Source organism: Prionailurus viverrinus, chromosome C2 (genome assembly GCF_022837055.1).
Source record: "Prionailurus viverrinus isolate Anna chromosome C2, UM_Priviv_1.0, whole genome shotgun sequence".
Lineage (NCBI taxonomy): Eukaryota > Metazoa > Chordata > Mammalia > Carnivora > Felidae > Prionailurus > Prionailurus viverrinus.
This window is the reverse complement of record NC_062569.1, coordinates 50,402,736-50,421,539: the sequence shown is the minus strand read 5'-3', so window position 1 is coordinate 50,421,539 and position 18,804 is coordinate 50,402,736. Positions and strand designations below refer to the sequence as shown.

At 42.2% G+C, this 18,804-nt stretch overlaps 1 protein-coding gene across 4 annotated transcripts in view; it reads right to left on the bottom strand.

Annotated features, from left to right (window-relative positions):
• KCNAB1 (potassium voltage-gated channel subfamily A regulatory beta subunit 1) overlaps positions 1 to 18,804 on the bottom strand; it is a 399,759-nt gene that overhangs the window by 228,840 nt on the left and 152,115 nt on the right. The window lies entirely within an intron of this gene.

Genomic DNA, 18,804 nt, shown 5'->3' with positions numbered 1-18,804 from the left:
GCAAAAAAGGCAGATCTGTCTGTCTTCTCATCCTTTGCACTCTGGTCTGGGACTTCCTCAAGAGGCTGACACTTGTCTTGTATTGGCTTGAGTCAATGGAAGCCCCTATGGATCAGTTTCAGAGCTTCTCTATTAATAGAATTTATCAACGTTTATTTATTTTTGGGACAGAGAGAGAGCATGAACGGGGGAGGGGCAGAGAGAGAGGGAGACACAGAATCGGAAACAGGCTCCAGGCTCCGAGCCATCAGCCCAGAGCCTGATGCGGGGCTCGAACTCACGGACCGCGAGATCGTGGCCTGGCTGAAGTCGGACGCTTAACCGACTGCGCCACCCAGGCCCCTCTATTAATAGAATTTATGAGACCCTAAATTGCCTGACATTTTCCTTCCTAGGAACTCAGTTTATTAAACCAAATCCAACATGACAGTGTGTCAGATCTGCTGATTGACTGCACTGTGAAAGAAGAGGGGCAGAAAGACCATGTCTGTGGACCTCGGGGCCTTGTCCTCTACCTGATTTTTCACGCATGACTAACTTTATGATACCTGAACAAGATCCACCTATTGTAAGGTTAGAGTGCTGACCCATACAAGGCAGTATGCATTCTTGGCCACTGACCAATGCTGGGTAGGGAGGGCTCTGCCCAAACCATTCACAATGTGGTCTACAATTGGCAAAGTGGCCAATTCCACTTCCTGTAATGGTCACATAAGCTCCTGTCAGAATGATCCTCCTGAAGATAACAACTATAAACTCTGGAGAAAATATAAAACAACAACTACCTGAAGGCACTGAAGAACAATCAAAACAAGATACATTCTGGGGAGTGTCAGGAGAAACACTCTGCCATAGACCCTGAGTGTCCCTGCGTGTTCTTTCTAGGTGTGCCTACGATGGAAGGCCATGACTGCTTATGACTTGGGCCATTACTCAGGACTGAATTTGCAGTGAGCAAATGAGGGATTACACAAGGTCTCCCTGAGACAAACAACAAGCTTTTTCACTGCATAACATGAAAGAGTTCGGTTCCCCAAACTCAGTGTTCCTGTCCTGTAATGTATCCCACTGTGCAGTACAGGCATCTATCTGGGCCCACGGAGCCATCCGTGTGGGACTTGCCGGCAAGGGAAATCAACGCCAGCATGTGGAGACCCATAATTCTTACTGTGCCAGGAGTAATAAAGCCCTCCTTTCTGACCCACGAAACAGTGACTGGTTTATTTATTGGCTGGTAAGCAGGATAAAATAAAATCTTAGACTTGGACAGAAGGGAGTCGACACTTGAAAGAAGGGAATGGCACTGGCTAGACCTCCCATTTTCATGACTTCTGGCTTGACAGGTTTCAGTCCATGCCATGTGCAATGGCAAAGACTCTGATAGAAAGCCTGCAGTCTTTCTGGTTTAAAGACTCAGAGGGCAAAGTTTGGACAACCACACCCGCTGGAAAGTGAGAGGGAAATCACAGAAATGAGAGCCAGAGGGAGGAACTATAAATTCTGTCTATTAATTCTGCCCAAATGTCTGGCTGACCTCCGCACCATGCATTTGCAAGGCAGACTCCAGATGGCCCAGGAGAGACTACAATTTCAGAAATGAGATTGCAGCTGCTGCCCAGGAGACAGAGTTTGCACTCTGAATTCAATTATGTTAAGTGGCTGCTGTAACAACAACAACAACTCTTTAGAGAAACAGAATAGCATCCGGAATCTCTACAACACTTACAATGTCCAGAATATAATCCAAAGTTACTCGACACACAATGAAACAAGAAAATAGAACCCATTCTCAAGATTTAAAAACACAAACAAAAAACCCAACAGAGAAGGACCCTGAGATGACCTAGACATTGGAATTAGCAGATGAGGATGTGGAAGCAACGATTATCTCTCTGTTCAAGAGTGAAAAGGAAAACATGCTCATCGTGAATAAAAAGGCAATTTCGGCTCACAAGTAGAAGCTATGTATTTCTTTACAAGGTGCAAATTCCAGAATTAAGTAACACAACTTATGGGAAAATAATCATTAGATGAGTTTAACATTAGAATGGAGACAGAAGAAAAAATAAATTTGGAGCTCCATAAATAGAAGTTGCCCAATTAGAATAAAAGAAAAAACAAACCCGGATTTTAAGAAATGATCAGACCCTCAAGGACTCAGGGGAGAATATTCAAAGGTCTAACATACATGTTATAGAATGTGAGAGAAATTCAATTTAAAAAGTAATTACTGGAAATTTCCCACATTTGGCAAAGACATTAATTTACAGATTCAAGAAGGTCAGCAAACTAAACAGCATGAATACAAAGAAAACCATCTCCAGGCACATTATACTCAAAGAGCTAAAAAGCAAATATATAGAAAAACACTTGACTAAAGCCAGGCACATGACATATTATCAACAGGGTAACAATGACCCAAGTCATCTAATTTATCAACACAAACTGTAGAGGCCGGAGACCAGTGGAAGAACCTCTTCAAATTACTGAGGAAAAAAATTCGATTTAGAATTCTGTATCCTGAAAAAAGACAGGATAAAAATATTTTCAGATAAAGGAAAACTTATTCCCACCAGATCTTTAATGTAAGAAATGCTAAAGGAGTATAGCATTTCAGGTAGAAAGAAAATAATACTAGACAGAAGATTTTTAGGAAGGAAGAGTGCTAGAAATGGTAAATATGTGGATAAATATAAAAGATGATTTTTTTTCTTTCAATTTCTTTACAATCATTTGACTCTATGAAATAAAAATTATAGCATTGTCCTCAGGGTTTAAAGTGTATATAATCTAGGGGCGCCTGGGTGGCTCAGTCGGTTGAGCGTCCAACTTCAGCTCAGGTCATGATCTCACAGTTCGTGAGTTCAAGCCCCGTGTGGGACTCTGTGCTGACAGCTCAGAGCCTGGAGCCTGCTTCGGATTCTGTGTCTCCCTCTCTCCCTGCCCCTTCCCCACTCATGCTCTGTCTCCCTCTGTCTCTCAAAAATGAATAAACGTTAAAAAAATTTTTTTAAGTATATATAATCTAAATGGTATGGGTGGCTGTAAATGGACCTATACATTTGCAAAGTTTCTACATTATTTAGAGTTAATATTTTAGCATGGTACGTATAGACTATAAAGAATTAAGGGATGTGTATTATACTTCCTAGAGAAACCACTTAAAAATAATGTAAAGTTGTGTAGCTAAAAAGACACCAAGTAAACTAAAATACATTTCTTTAAAAAACACAATTTTAAAATGCCAAAATAAGACAGTAAGGAAGAACAAAAGATCAAAAAGCAAAAGGACAAACAGAAAACATAGTCCAAACATAAATCCAACATTATCAACAATCATTAAGTGTTAATAAATGAAACACTGACTAAAAGGCAGGATTTGTTAGAATGAATGAAAACACAAGATCCAAATGTATGCTGTCTTTAAGAGATGCACTTTATATATACAAGTAGGTGGGAAGTAAATGGATGGAGAAAGTTACACACTGCTGGCAGTAAAAAGAAGGCTGGGGTGGCCATACTAAGGTATATTAACATAAGATAAAGTAGACTTGAAGACAAACAGTGGTATCAGAAATAAAGTGACACATTTAATAATGATAAAAAGGTTAATTCGTCAGGAAGACATAATAGTCACAAATATAGAAATCCTAAAAATAGGCCTTCAAAATGTACGACACAATTAAAAATGAAAGAGAAGTAAGCCATTCTACTTTCAACAATGGCTAAAACAACTAGAACCAAAAAGTGTGAGTTAAAAATATCCTGGTCTAGGGGCGCCTGGGTGGCTTGGTCGGTTAAGCGTCCGACTTCGGCTCAGGTGATGATCTCACGGTCCGTGAGTTCGAGCCCCGCGTCGGGCTCTGCGCTGACCGCTCAGAGCCTGGAGCCTGTTTCAGATTCTGTGTCTCCCTCTCTCTCTGCCCCTCCCCTGTTCATGCTCTGTCTCTCTCTCTCTCTCTCTCTCAAAAATAAATAAACGTTAAAAAAAAAAAATTAAAAAAAAAATATCCCGGTCTACATTGAAGGCCCCCAGTTAGAAAGCCCAACCTGTACAACTACTTGTGACAGGGTTCTGGAGACATGCTTGGAATTTCGCATATTGGACCTAAGTGTCCAGAATAAGCGAGACATGTCCATCATGGTACCAACCATGTCTCTGGTTCCATTTCATGGAAAGTGTCATACTCATGACCTTACTGAAGCAGCACGAAGAAAGTCAAGATCATGAGAATCCCATTCCCTGCTATTCCCACCCTACTGCACGGAAAGCTTGTTGGGGCTAGAATGGGCACTCCCTATAGGCACTGAGAGGTCTATATTCTCGCCAGCATTCTGTGACATACGGGGTCAAGGACTCTGCCTGCACAGACTGGCCATAAGCTGGACCTATCTGATGCCCTCTCACAGACCTTTTAGCTAGGAGATACTGAGAAAATGAGGTTGTTAGTAGGCAGTACTGGACCTGAAAAGATGTATAGAAATGTCACGGCAAAGAGAGTTATGAGTTATGTGTTACGAATAGGCAGATCCAATCTGCTAGGTGAAAAAAACACAGGAAAGAAGAAAGAAAGTCAGACGTACAGAAGTAGAGAGCAGACACCCAGAGAGTAGCTAAGTCTGACTGGTGGAGAAGCCCCCACCACTAGTGGATGATGTACCAACTCCTGTTTCTGGAATCTCTAGGGCTGCCTGGTATCCACCGTGGGGGAGAACTGGCTGTTCTATGGTTATTTTCCTTGGAGTCCTAGGAGACTTGTCATCCATGGGCTATTACATAATGGGTATCCAAACAGTAAACCTCATCTTACTTGAGACAAAGCAAAGGGGCCTTTGTTTTGTGCAATTAAAAAACCTAATTAGGTCAAAGTTGTTAATAAAATTCAAGCTCTGCTCGATGCTTACCAACTCTAGGAGTTGATATTATAATTTTAATTTGGTGAAGGCATTAATTTACAGATTCAAGAAGGTCAGCAAACTCCAAGCGAGATAAAAACAAAGAAAATCATCCCCAGGCATATTACAACCAAACTGCTAAAAACAAGAGATAAAGAGAAAAACCTGAATGCAGCCAAAGACACAGGACAATCTTAGGCTTTCATGTTACGCTGAAGCCTTTATGTTCCTTAATGTAGAAGCAGCACTATTTTAAAAAATAAAATTTGCATTTCTTAATATATAAAATTTATTTTTTAACATGAAACAAATAGTCAAAGGAAACCAAGAGAACTTATTTAATTTCTAAATCTTTCTAAAATGCATTAAATAATAGTATCCATTTCTTCCTGGTCTATGAGTCACGTTTATTTTGAAAGAGACTTGTAAGAGACATATGTTTCTCAATAAAGTCTAACAATAAAAATAGTGGCATGTATACTGCAGTTTATAAATAAGAATGGGCACAGACTAGAACTAGATCCATAACTTGCTATAGAGTAGTTACCGAGGTACAGAAAAACGTAGAAGCTCCAGCACCAGAGTCAGACAAAATGGAAAAGCCAAGACCCAGACCCAGTTATCTACCTACAAGATATCAGAATAGCTCCTCTGAGCCTCGGTTTCCTCCTCTGTAAGACTGCAATAATAGTAACATCTACCTCATATGGCTTTGTAAGGATTAAATGAAACAATAGGTATTAGAGTGCTTCACATCCCATCTGGCACGGAACGAATCCTCAATGAGTGAAACTTGTCGTGCCTTGCACTGCTGGGCTTACCCAGCAAAAGCAGCTCAGTGCCATGAAGTTGGGGACTGCACCCTCATAAGCCCTTGCTTGGAGGAGGGCAGGGGAGGGGAGAAATGCAGAGAAGGGAGAGTTTGAAGAAGGTCCAAGTAGGATTGCAGGGGAGTCGATAAGAAAACAAGCTCTTCTGGCTCTCGCTCTCAAGGACAGGATTTCAGAAGGGCCTGGGGTAAGCCTCTCAGGGGAGGGACTACTCTTGCCTTTATAGCCCTGGTGCACGATAGAGGCCCTGGCCTCTATCATAAATGTCAGTTGAATGAACGAACAATGTTGCGATGAAGAGCCATGACGAAATGGTTACGGCCGTGAGGGTGTGGGACAAAGTGCCCCGACTGGCGAAGCCCCAAACGGGGGTGGCCTTGGGCATCTGGCTCCCACTTGGTGCCAGTGAGAGAACTCTGTCAGCCAGGTAAGTGTGAGGCATCAAGTTATCATCCTTGGCACAAAGTAGGTGCTCAATAATATCTACTGTATGATGAATATATAAATAAATAGGGCTTCCTCTGAAAAACCAGTTCACCGGGGCGCCTGGGTGGCTCAGTTGGTTGCACATCTGACTTCAGCTCATGTCATGATCTCATAGTCTGTGGGTTCGAGCCCCGCATTGGGCTCTGTGCTGGCAGCTCAGAGCCTGGAGCCTGCTTTGGATTCTCTCTCTCTCTCTCTCTCTCTCTCTCTCTCTGCCACTCACACTCTGTCTCTCTCTCAAAAATAAACGTTAAAAAAAAATTGAAAAAAAAAAAGTTCACCAAAATCACTAAACTGTCACTGATTCATGGAAAACAGATGTGGGCAACATTTGTGGATGTTATTGATGGATAGGAATTCTAGAACAGTCTTAAATGGAATCGCTTTGTACTTCTCTATATTGCTTCCTAATTAAAGTGCCTTGCAACATAGGTCACTTTAGAAAATATACCTTGGCCTACCAAAGGTTTGAGAGAACCAAACTGTTGCCAAGGACAGGATGAACTTGAATTATTTAAATGAAAATACTTGTCTATCCATTCAGCTCAAAAAGATGCTGACCTAACAGCCTCTAGGTTTTGGCTTTTACTTTCCTAATAATTCTGACTCACATTTCTGACAAGACCCTGAAAACGCACCCGATTCTTCATGTATTTTCATAAAACATATGTGTTACCCTGGGAGCAAATGTTTAAAAATGCAAAATAAATTGTTCCAGTTTTTGACAATTATTCTACAGGAGGTTCCTCGGCTTTAAGAAGCAGAAATAACGCTTATGTGAAAGAATAAAAAAAAAATGCTCTACGTGTTTGAAATGCTGTAAAAATCACGAGAATTTTGTTTCTTTATAATACCTGTTACAAAGCCATTTCCATAATGATTCTCTTTTTGGTCGTTCTAAAAGCAGCATGATGTATGAAAAAGGCAGCCTTGGGGTAGAAATGCAAATTCCTATTATTATAAAAGTATGGAAAGATTGTTTGGGACCAAGAAAGTCAAGGTCTGCCTAGGCTATTATAACAGGAACCAATATGGAATTGCCACATGCAATGTTCCTAATGCACTTCTCTGGGTATTTCACAATAAGCCATTACCATGGCAACTTAACCTCCAACCACACAAAAGAAACACCTCAAATTCTTTCTCCAAAATGACACAAATCTCACATAGGATCAAGGGATTTGTTTTAAAAATACTTCTCTAATGCTATTTTTAATGGCTAAAAGATAGATTTAGGAAGGGGGTGGTCAGTGTAGACAGAATAAAGATGAACCAAATACATGAATGATTGTTAAACATTTCTGCAGCTCTAAATGGCTGGAAGTTCTACTGTAATGAGGTAAATAAATACCTATCTGTGTACATTGGTGGAAGGAGTGTAGTGAACGTGTCATTTTCACCCCCAAATACCGGTAGAAGAGAAGTGTTGCAGTTTTATGCCGTTTTGAAAGGCACTTCCAACCCACTCCAGCCTTTGTCCTTAATATCTGCCATTTTATTTAAAGAATCTTCCTGGCAACCAGTCACTTAAGTGCATACAGCAATGTAGGGGGAAGAAGAACTCATTTCCAATGTGAGTCCCAAACCATGAAAAATTAAGAAGGATTCAGGAGTCAAAGAGTGGAGGGTAAGTCGGCCAGATAGCCCAGGGACCTGTTGACCAGGGTACAAGAGGCAGCCAGTAAGAAAACACAGCTAGTTAACACAGATTCACCCTCTTGGAAAAAAAAAAAAAACCAGAAAATATGCGCTTCCTCTTGGCACATCACAGCATCATCTTTTAATAAAAGGAAAGCTGATATGTCATAATCCAAGCAGCTTCCTCTATAGCACAATGTCTCCCTCAAATAGGTCAGGCCTGATGTGAGCTAAGGCAGCAGGCTCAGTAAGTAAGATACTCGGGGACCTTGGAAGCCCTTTGAGTCGTCCAGTAATTCCTTTGTTCCTGAATGTCGTGTTTCTGGTGGAAAATCTCTTGGAAACCTGTGGTTCTGCTAAATATTAAAGTGCTGCACACAGGTGGGTGAGAATGTGTGAAGCTTTATATTATATATATACATATATATGTGTATACATATGTATATACACATATATACATATATATGAAGCTTTATTACATATATCATATATATATATATATATATATATATATATATATATATATATATATAGTAATTTTTTGACAGAGAGAGAAAGAGACCATGTGTGCATGGCAGGGAGGAGCAGAGGGAGAGGGGGAGAGAGAGAGAACCTCAAGCAGGCTCCACACTCAGCTCAGAGCCCAACTCAAGGCTCAATCCTATGAACCTGGGATCATGACCTGAGCCAAAATTATGACTGGGACACTCAACTGACTGAGCCGCCCAGGTGCCCCCTGTGTGAAGCTTTAAAAATCATTCTGTGGTCCTAGGTATTTGAGTGCCTGCCTTACTATACATATTTTGAGTTCAGTCACATCGAACATTCATTTAACATACTCGAATTCAACAAAGGCACTGTGTCAGAGAAGTGAAAGGAGCAGAAATAACTCAAGCTGTTCTGTTGATGATTTCCTTCATCCAAAGACTGTTCTGGGATGATATAAGTCTGGTGTTCCCTCAGTGGGACCCGTTCTGTGGCTGACACAGAGCAAGCGCTTCCCTTGGCTTAAGGGACCCTGAAGTTCATGGCCCTTAAACACAGGCTGACTTCTTCACTTGCTGTTCAACAGTACAGGAGGAAAAAGTAGACTCGGGGGTGGTACAGTGACCTCCAAGGTGGAATGTTCCTAAAGGATTTTCAAGGGTAATTTTGACAATACCTGCCTTTCTCCTTACCTGCTAACTTTGGAGCATAATTGACGTATAAGATACACCTCTACAATTTTTAATTTTAGGATATATCAGAGGACCATGACTTTCTAGAACCAGACTTCATGGTCTCTTTAAAATATTGTTTTCATTACCTGAAATTTAAAACAAAATTCAAAAAAATATCCAGTTTATAAATAGAGGCTCAAAAGTTTATTTGCAAGCTGGCTGTTTGGAACTCAGAATGCATTTTACTATAAAAACAAATGTTATAAATGGTGCAAAAGGTATGTGGGTTCCCAGAATAGCCTACATACATCTTTGTTGTGAAATTTATATGTTTGCAAAGGAAGAGTAGAAGGAAAGGGTAAAAAGGGCATAGAAAGGGGTACAGGGTAAAATGGCTAAGCGCACTCGAGCCAGGCTATCTGTGTTCAAATGCCATCACTCACTAGCTTTTGGCCTTGACAAGTTCATCTCCCTGTGTCTCAGTTTGCTCATCTGTGAAATGGGGCTTAGAGAATGTTTCTCTCAGACACACGTGTAAGGATATAATCAGCCAATATAATGCATGCTGTACAGAAAAAGGGCTCTGTGTTTGCTCCCAGGGTTGTTTTCTCTGAGTGTGAACGGCTCGCATACACTCCTGAGAGGAGGAATTCTCAGATCTTAACCAAACCATGCCTAGTACAGAAATATCCGCTCTAATGAGTATTTGTTTTAGCTTGAAAGGAAGAAAAGGAGAGGGATGTGCTGAAGGGAAGGAAGCTTGTGAAATGTTCCTGCTCTCTCTTCTTTCCTTGGTCAACCACCGTGCTGACCCTATTCTGCTCTCTTCCAGTCCAGGGATGTCTGCAGCAAGAGGAAGATGAGGACATGGTGAGAGGGAGGCTTGCTCCCCGGAGCCCACTGGGCAAACCTCATGGAAGCAGGTTTATAGAGCAGCCCCCGAGCAGTAAGCCCAAGGGTCAAGTGAGAGCTCCTCCTATCTACTTCCTGGGGCTCACCCCTCCACCCTGTCTCCCCACACGCAGCCTGTCAAGCAGTCACTGCACACAGTGATGCTGGGTGGCCTCTCACCTTCTGGATCTTCTCCGTGATCTCTCAAATGTTCTCCGTGGGAACACGGCAAAAGGTTGTGGGTTGTATGCAGGTGACAATAGCTAGAATCCTGTATAGACCCTCACCACTTTCTCGACCTTGAGAAAAGCGCCCTCAAATAAAACATATTTGGGGGAAGAAAATAGTATTTCCTGACCTCTTTCAGTGCATTAAAGCACATACCAATTGCTTGCACCATCCATCCATCCATCCATCCATCCACCCATCCACTTATTCAATAAATCTGTAGTGTTTAGGATTATGAGAATACCTTTTTTAGGATTTTTTTTGACAATACCTTTTTTAAGATTTTGAGAATACCGTTTGGAATTTCAGATAGTACATATTTATAATATGATATTTAAATTTTTAAGGGTTACTCTGAAGTGTAGTTACCATTCTGTGTATGCAAAGTCAGATGCATAATAAAGCGGTTACTATAAAGTTTTTAATATTCAAAAACAGGAAAATAATCCTTTTGTTTCTTTTTGTTTAAGGGAAATTTCCTGGCTTCAAGGAACTCACAGTTTCGATCAGGGAGAACAAACAAAACAGTCAGCCTTGATTAGGGGGAGCCTTATTCGTCTCCAGTTGTTGACAAACCAAAGCTTTGTTTTTCAGTGCAGCTGGACCACAGCAGAGAAGCCTACAGTTTACAGAGTATGGCTCCCTAGCCTCCTGTGTGCACAATGCTGTCTGATGGCCTGGAGAATCCTCAGAGTACGCGGAAAGGACACATGGTGTCTCTGAACACACTTTTCATTATCTGGAATGGACCCAGCTCTGCTACTGCCCTGAGTGAGTATGCTGGTCATATGTATGTACAAGATGCTCATGGAGTTGGGGAGAGCTTTCACAATCAACATTAACACTACTTCATTAAGGGGTGCCTGGGTGGCTCAGTTGGTTGAGCCTCTGGCTTCAGCTTATGATCTTGCGGTTTGTGAGTTCGAGCCCTGCGTCGGGCTCTGTGCTGACAGCTCACAGTCTGGAGCCTGCTTTGGATTCTGTGTCTCCCTCCCTTTTTGTCCCTCCCCCACTCACATTCTGTCTCTCTCTCTCAAAACTAAACAAACACTAAAACAAACAAACACTTGGTGATATGCATTTAACTTTCCTTTATGCCTTTTCATGGCTTGTACATTTCTTTTTTTAGCACTGAATAATATTCTGTTGTCTGGATTAAAACAGCTCTAAAAAAAAAAAAAGCCCATTTAAAAAACAAAAAACAAAAAACAAAAACTACTTCATCAGAAGAGACTGCACACTTATTTGAAAATCTCGAATACATGGTATTAACAGTGAAGCCCTGTTTCTAAGCTCTGTGTTTTCCTCCATTGGATTGAGCACTTGATTACCAGGGTATTTGGAACAATTGGAAAAAAAGAGATTGCGAGAGAATATACAATAGGAAATGTTGACGAGCAGGACTCTTCGTTTTCCTTTCACTAGCCTATGTCTAAGAAATAAACATGGAGGCCTAAGTCGGTGCTGTTTGAGAGGGTGCTTTTTTTCTCCGAGCTCTCAAGCTGTGCTAAGTGAGGTTGTACGCGGTTCACCAGGAGTTCTGACCACCGCGTTCCAAGCACTGTAAGAGTGTCCTTTGCCGCACTTTTAAATTAGGTGTGGCCACATGACTTACAAGGCCAAACGATGTGTGAGCGGAGGTGACAGGCATCACTTCTGGGCAGCAGCTCTAAGAGCCAGGGGTGCCGCTTGCCATACTCTATTAGTTTGCCGTAGGTCTCAGAGGCAGCTGCTTGTTCGCTTAGGGCCCCAGAGTCAGGACTCCCGGAGCGAACCCCCAGCTGACCCATGAAGAGATCCAATGTTAGCTTAAATAAGCCTTATGCTTGAAACTGCCGGGACTTGGGGCTGTTTGCTCCTGTAGTGTAACTCGGACTCCAGGTTCTAACAAACAAAATGTGGGCCAGGAGACCTCTGCCTCACTGCCAGTCTGACTGTGTAGAAATCACTGGAAGGATTCCTCCTGTGTATTTCCACATTGGTCTGTTGCTCCCCGTGTAATTTATCTTTTAATCTCAAAGCTCTTGGCTAGCCTTTGACCTCTGATAAACATAACTTTATCTTTTATGGTTGCTGTTGTTGATTTTGTGTTTGTTTTTGAAGCAGCGGCAAGGTGCGAAGGAAGAAGCAGCTCTAAACGGGTGAATAGAGAGTGGAGATTGTTGGTTTACCAACTCTGCCATTAACCATCTGTGCGACCTCTGCACAAAGCATTGATGTTTTGGAACCTCGGTTTCCCCAAGTAGCATAGGCGACTTGGATTAGACCCCAGATGGCAAAGTAGCATCCCATGATGAATTATACCCAGCCCTGAGATAGGTTTTGTTCAGTTCACATGGTGAGGGGTGGGGGTTCCCTACCCCCCCTTTTCATTAAACCATGACAACATAAAAATCGATATTCTGCTTGCTTGCTTTTTCACCTGCATTCATTCAACAACTGTTTATTGGGGCGCCTGGGTGGCGCAGTCGGTTAAGCGTCCGACTTCAGCCAGGTCACGATCTCGCGGTCCGTGAGTTCGAGCCCCGCGTCAGGCTCTGGGCTGATGGCTCGGAGCCTGGAGCCTGTTTCCGATTCTGTGTCTCCCTCTCTCTCTGCCCCTCCCCCGTTCATGCTCTGTCTCTCTCTGTCCCAAAAATAAATAAACGTTGGAAAAAAAAAATTTTAACAAAACAACTGTTTATTGAGGGCTTCCTGTGTGCCCCTCATGCTTCTAAGCAGGTTAACAGTTATACACAAGACAGGCTAAAAAAAAAATCCATGCCCTCCTGGAGCTGACATTTTAGAGGATTTCCAGTTTCTCTTCACTGGAGCATCCAGCAACATCAAGCCCATATTTCCACACAGCAAGGACTTTAGTGAAGCTGGGGAACAGCTGTACCTCCAGACTGGGCATTGGGTCCCACCTCTGCAGGGTGGGGAAGGACTGGCCAGGTGCTCGTTTTCCCTGCCTGTGCCTGTGGGTAGCTGCATTTGGACGCTCGGACTGAGTGACCTCTCAGAGTCCTTCATTCGTAACAGCCAGGATTATAAAGTCTATGCCACATAAAATAAAAATGAGTATTTCCCAGTACATGACAGAAACTCTACATCTTCATACTGTTACGAATTGTGTAAGTTTGGCTGCAGGTATATGTAGAAAAGGAAATGGCCTCTGCCCTCTCTCCCTCTTCACCCCAGTATCTCTCACTTGACTGACTCTTCTAGGAAGAAAGAAAGACACCTGTCACACTCCCTATCTCCGTCTCCATCCTGCTCCCTGCCTCCCGGTGTCACTGCTGTCCTGGCGGGCTTTTATTCTGGATGCAAATTAGCTTTGTAAATAACCAAGGCTGCATATACCTTAGGTCTCTTAAATATTTAACTACCTGTCTAAAATTGTAGTTCAGCAGTTGGGTAGAAGTTAGCATATCACTTTAACAAGATTCTGGAAAGTCCTCTGTTTGCAACGTTATTTACTAACTGCATGGTAGTTCTCCTTTGCAGGGAGTCCAAGAAGGCATGTGGGTGCAGAGTAATGGTTATGTGTTTCAGCTCCAATGGGAACAGGCTTTGTGGAAAATATGTGGGCTGGTAGACACTAAAAAATTATTTGCGAGGTTATTGTAAGTCATCTGTACTAAAGCCATCCTTTCCCCTCCTCCTTCCTTTTCTTGTCCTTTTGCTCTCTTTCTCCCCTCTTCCTTTGATGGGATCGTAGATGAGTCATCTTTTTGAGTAATTTCGTTATTAAGTAGCAGGGTTAACGATATCAAGAGAAGACAGAGGTAAGACAGAGCACCAAAGCTATTAACACATGCATTAATGGATAGATCCACACGTATCTACACCCACAGTGCACACACATATATTCCATTACTCAAGTGAAAGACAATTAAAAGGTCATTTTTCTCTGTAAACATTTTCATCTCAAAGCTGAGACACAGTAAGCCAAGTTTCCACCAGAGCATAATTTCATAACCAAATTATAAAAGCTTGAAAATAGCAAGACACAATGGAAACCCTGCCATAATCTTAATTACACTGTCGCCAGACACAATGTTAAAATGTACACATAAATGTTCCTTTTTAATCCTATGAATTAGTTCTGGAGATGTGTCTAGAATTATCTTTCTAATGCCTGACATACCTATCCCACCTCAGAGCAGAACTATTACTCTAGGTTCCAGATCAAAGTAGGTTCTGTTCAGTCAAGTTTCTAGAAATATCTGCCTGAAGTTGAAAACCATCACCACATATTAATGAGAATAAAAATAATTTCAGCAACATTAATTGAGCACTTGTTATGTTTTAGGCACTGTGATAAGCAGGCTACCTGCCTCATCTCATATAATCACCAAGACTACCTTCTGACATGGTCCTCCTGCAGGTGATTTTCCATTTGGGCCCTCCCCCCAGTTTCACTCTCCCATCTTCCTTCACCCTGAACAGTGCCATGGTGCTGACCTTTACGGATGTCATCTTCTGACTTCCTATAGTGGGATAAGAGTGAAGTCTAGGTATTTATTCTCCCAGCTCTCTTTGGGGCCCTGTGTTGGCATTATTTTTCTATTACCCCAGCTCCTGTCAGGGGCCCTCTCCCATGGTTACCACACTCTTATCAGCTTCCAGTAACTTCTCCCCATCCTCATATCTTCAGACATGGAACTGCTTTGCTATTCCCAGGAAGCAGCTTTACTGTCCTTTCTTGAGTGCTCTTAATTCTGCCTACACTCTTGCCATTAGTCCCTTAGTAAATGCTCTCAATTCCTTTGAGTACGCCATCTATTTTCTGGACCCTGAATAATATAGTACTCCCATTTCCCTTTTATAGATTGAGGAAAAATTTGAGGCTCTGACATGTTATGTGACTTGTCCAAGATTGTATAGATGGTAAACACCAGAGTCAAGATTTAAACGGAGATCAGCCCAGGCCCTTACCCAATCCAGCGTCTGGGGTCTGGAACAGAATCCTCATTGTGTTGGTTTTCCACAGGTTTCAAGAAAAGGATCTGGATTTCCAGCCCAAGAAGAGGAGCTGGCTTTCCTTTAGCACTGTGGAGCTGGGCCATGCTTTTCTAAAGCTACTTGGCTTCTCTGCACCTTGGTCTCCTCTATAAAATGGGGGAAAGACTCGCTCTGCTTATTGCTCAGGATTCTTGTAAGAATCAAAGTGAGATAATAGATAAGGAAGCACCTTAAAGAGATGTGAGGGCTTTGTAAGTGTAAGGTATTTATCCTCAGGTTATACACTTTGTAACAGTAGTAAAGTGTAGATCTCTCTGGGGTACCTGGGTGGCTCAGTCGGTTAAGCATCCAACTTCGGCTCAGGTCATGGTCTCACGGTCTGTAGGTCTGAGCCCCGCGTCGGGCTCTGTGCTGACAGTTCAGAGCCTGGAGCCTCTTCGGATTCTATGTCTCCCTCTCTCTGCCCCTCCCCTGCTCACACTCTCTTTCTCTCAAAAAACAAACATTAAAAAAATTTTAAAAGATGCAGATCTCTCCAAATATTTGTGTGTGTGTGTGTGTGTGTGTGCACACACACATGTGGAATTTATGTCTTATTCATTTTGTAGGTCAAAACACCATTGCGCTTCCAGGATACAAACCTTTGTTAGGGTATCTACTGTTATTTGTCCACAGTTCAAATTTGCACATGTTCCAACTATTAGGATCCCACATTTATATACAATCATTTTATTTTATTTTATTTTTATATATAATTTATTGTCAAATTGGTTTCCATACATACCCAGTGCTCATCCCAACAGGTGCCCTCCTCAATGCCCATCACCCACTTTCCCCTATCCCCCTCTTCAACCTGCAGTTTGTTCTCAGTATTTAAGAGTCCTACAGTTTGCCTCCTTCCCTCTTTGTAACTTTTTTCCCCCCTTCCCCTCCCCCGCTGGTCTTCTGTTAAGTTTCTCAGGATCCACATAGGAGTGAAAACATATGGTATCTGTCTTTCTCTGCCTGGATTATTTCACTTAGCATAACACTCTCCAGTTCCATCCATGTTGCTACAAAAGGCCAGATTTCATTCTTTCTCATTGCCAAGTAGTATTCCATTGTGTATATAAACCACAATTTCTTTATTCATCAGTTGATGGACATTTAGGCTCTTTCCATCATTTGGCTATTGTTGAGAGTGCTGCTATGAACATTGGGGTACAAGTGCCCCTACGCATCAGCACTCCTGTATCCCTCGGATAAATTCCTAGCAGTGCTATTGCTGGGTCATAGGGTAGGTCTATTTTTAATTTTTTGAGGAACCTCCACACTGTTTTCCAGAGCGGCTGCACCAGTTTGCATTCCCACCAACAGTGCAAGAGGGTTCAATCATTTTAAAAAGAAAATTTCATTCATCATTGATAATTCTATGTATAACAAGACATACCTATAACTTTAGGGAATATGATAATGTAGGGATGAGGGTGCATTTCATAAAATGGCTGTACTCACATGAACAGGTAAGGAACCGTTTTTCTTAAATTGGGCCCATTTATATTACAGATACAAAATACGTATGAGTCATAGTTGAGATAAAAAATAAAAGGCTTCCGTAAGGGATGGTGAAAAGATGGATTCTACTCCTTGAGATCAGCTGGGAGGTAGGTAGATATTTGACAATATTCTAGGACACTGGCCTGCAGTGGGAATCAGTGCTTAAAACTACAAAGCTTCAGGTCGTGAGGAATTCCAAGCCATCTTGGTAAGCAAGATGCTGTAGAAGTGGTGGCCAGGTGGGCTCCCAGACTCCCTCAGCAACTTAGCTCGTGTTACATTGTCAGATAGAGGCAAAGCCAGAGCTCCTGCGTGTACCCTGGTCACCAGCCCACTCTGCTTACCGATCCAATGATGATCATCTCCTCCCCTCAAGACAAGGGTGCCTCAAGAGATCAAAAGAGGCACTGCGGTGCCTGGGTGGCTCAGTCAGTTAAGCATCCAACTTCAGCCTAGGTCATGATCTGGCTGTTCCCGAGTTCAAGCCCTGCATCGGGCTCTGTGCTGACAGCTCAGAGCCTGGAGTTTGTTTCAGATTCTCTGTCTCCCTCTCTCTCTCTCTGCCCCTTCCCCACTCACACTCTGTCTCTCTCAAAGATAAGCATAAAAAAAAAAAAGAGGCACTTATTCAGCCCCACTCAGATAAGCCTCTCCTTTGGCCACCATCCCAGCTTCTTCTCTGCTCTTGAGAATATCATCTAATTGTTTGATGCCTCAATTTTCCTATCAACAAACTATGTACCAGCTTCCTCTTTCTCGCTCACAAGATTGCTGAAGATTTTTTTTGAGACCCCTAAAAATGTTGCCACAGAAAGATGAAGGGCAATTAATTCGTTGTATCTTGTGCTGGAGTTATCCATGAACTTGTCCCATGTTCCTAACCTATGGCTAGCTTTTAATTAGACAATAGGCATTTGGCATTTAGTGTCTTTGATGCTCAAGATCCTGACTCAGGGCCATGAAGGCTACTCATCACTGAAGGTTGTGTTCACGGTGCTTTCTTGTTATGCAGACATTTTGAGGCATGATGCAGAGGCTGGCCTCTGGAGTCAGGCAGATTGGGTAACGTTTGATTGATTTCCTCTCTAAGCCTCAGTTTACTCACCTATAAAATGATGATCATAGCATCAATCTCCTAGGGATGTTTAGAGTTTTAAATAGAATAGATGTAAGCACTTAGCAACGTGCCTATACACTTTAAGACCCCAATGAATGTTAACCCCCCCCCTGTATATTTTTGACATAGCATTTAATATATTACTAAATTTACTTACATTTTTGTCTTTTCATCTCTACCTCCTACTCTGCCCTTCTTCCAGTGCTCTGAACTGTGCCTAGTATATAGCAGGTGCTCCATAAATTTTGGATGAATCAGTCAAGGAAAAATACAAGATGGGGTCCCTGCACTCCAGAAAATTACTATCAAGTTGGCAGATAAGACATTTACCCACCAGATAACTAGTAATTATGCTTGGCAGAAGGTAAGAGGCACGTAAATTGTATACACAGAGGCAAGAAAGTAAGAATCCTTCTGAACAGATGGGAAAGAAAGGCTCTATGAAGAAGGGGGCTTGGAGCTTAAATCATTACCCCTTCAGTTGGTCAATGCTCACTGAGAATGTCATTGCATGCTCTGGTCACTGAAACTTCTGTTTCCTCTCTGCTTTCCTGGTTTTAGCTTAGTAGGATGCAGTATTAGTTTCTGATTGCTGTTGTAATGAATTACCACAAACTTAACGATCTTGAAACAATACAAATTTATTCTCTTGCACTTCTGAAGGTCAGAAGTCCCAAATCAGTTTCACTGTCAAGATGCAGACAGGGCTGGTCCCTTCTGGAGGCACTAGATGAGAACCTATCTCCTTGCCTTTTCCAGCATCTACAGCTTTTTTCGTTCGTTGCCTCTCTGCCCTGTCCTCCATCCGCAAAGCCAGTAGCATCACATCTTCAAATCTCTTATCACTTCTGTCGTTCGATAGCCTTCTGACTCTTCTCTGCCAGCCTCTTGTAAAGATACTTGTGATTAAATCGAAGACCTACTCAGATAATCCAGGATAATCTCCCCATCTCAAGAGCCTTAACTTAATCACATCTGCAGTCCTTTTTGCCATGTAAGGTAACATTCACAGGTTCCAGGGATTAGGACTTGGATATGTTTGGGAGCCATTATTCAGCCTACCACAGTAGCCAAC